This window comes from Penaeus vannamei, chromosome 12 (genome assembly GCF_042767895.1).
Source record: "Penaeus vannamei isolate JL-2024 chromosome 12, ASM4276789v1, whole genome shotgun sequence".
NCBI classification, from domain to species: domain Eukaryota; kingdom Metazoa; phylum Arthropoda; class Malacostraca; order Decapoda; family Penaeidae; genus Penaeus; species Penaeus vannamei.
The window spans coordinates 32,197,218-32,198,790 of NC_091560.1; the positions used below are offsets into that span (position 1 = coordinate 32,197,218).

The 1,573-nt window shown below is 33.2% G+C and overlaps 1 non-coding gene across 1 annotated transcript; it reads left to right on the forward strand.

Moving 5' to 3' along the window:
* The first annotated feature begins 1,292 nt into the window (after positions 1–1,292).
* Positions 1,293–1,364, forward strand: TRNAT-CGU (transfer RNA threonine (anticodon CGU)). The gene has a single exon. It is a non-coding gene; the product is annotated as a tRNA-Thr (tRNA).
* Positions 1,365–1,573: the final 209 nt, after the last annotated feature.

Sequence of the window (1,573 nt, forward strand, 5' to 3'; positions counted from 1 at the left end):
TTTTTTTTCCTAAAATATTAGTTCCTGTTATGGATTGGATATCATGACTACCTCTGAAACAGTAGACTTGGGTTCAAATCGTGATGGGGACTATTGATCTACATTTTTTTTTCTCGCCCATATATTTACAGCCTACATTTATTACTTTTACAATCACTACTATTATTACTATGCGTACCCACAAATGGTCTTCTCAATCCGTAGTTTAGCTTTCATCTAGTAACTACAGTACATATGTGAATTATCACTTTCCTAATCACTTTGGAACATGTCAGACGGATCATGAGAATTATTTTAATTATATTACTGAAACACAAGGTTAAAAAAGAGACAGGTAGGCGCTGCTATTTGCATTAATAGAAATTCGTTTGACTGAGATTTCAATAAAGTTTCGCCACAATATAAACATCTAAGGAGTGCTAATCACCTAATCTTAATTTGAAACAAGTCACGTGGTATATCATTTCACCCGGAAGGAGTTTATTTTGTGTACACACGCAACGTGGTAACTGTAATTTTATCAAAAGTTCAAGGTGAAAGCAAACCACGCACACAATAGGGTTCATAAACACTATAGGTTTTGTAGGCTATGATAAGACCTGTGGCGAAGTGCAAGAGAAATTCTGCACTCAGTGAAATACCAAGGCTTTCGAAAATATATAAGTGAATTTTTTTACAAAACCAATCAACAGCAGTATCATCATTAAATTGTTATTATAATTATTAGCATTAAGATAATGGCAAGTTTTCATATTAATTGTATATATAACATTTGTTAGACAATTATCTTCATTATAAGGGAGGAGAGAGGGAAGAGAAAGAGAATAAAAGATAGAGAGGGAGGGAAGAGAAAGTGAGAGAAAGAACAGACATTTGTCATTTCCAAAGTATTTTTATGGTGTATCAAATTTGTTCACATTAACATACCCTTGCAGACTCAAAACACGCCACGTGAACTAGCGTCTTGACCTAGGCCAGGATTTACAACTGATACCAAAGTAATTCCGCGAAAGAATAAGACAACATTCTTGTAAAAGGACTGAATATGAATGCGTTTTGAAAACGGGCGGATCATGAAAATTCCCCTAATAATCTTACTGAAAAACAAAATTAAAATTTTGTACTCTTGTAATGCCCCAGTGATAATTTTCATATGAAAGAAAGAAAAGGACAAACAACATAGGAAATAGGTAGGCGTTCCTATATGGATATATAAAAATTTGTTTAATTAATGTCATCATAATGTTCAATTAATGGCATATAAAAAAATTCGTTTATCTGCTATCATCAAAGTCTCCGTGGTGTAGTGGATAGCATGGCTGCCTCGTAATCAGTAGACTCGGGTTCAAATCCTGACGGAGACTAACACACATACACTTTTTTAATTATTTTCGAACTCAAATATTTTTAAGATTTTATTTTCAGTGCAAATATTATTGTGACATAATCGTCAAAAAAATGTCACACAATGGAAGGCGTTCTTCTCTACTTATCACTGAATATTTAATTTCATTTGCCATTCATGAATGCTACGGAAAAAACGTTCTCACTCCATATTTTAGTTTACCTTGAG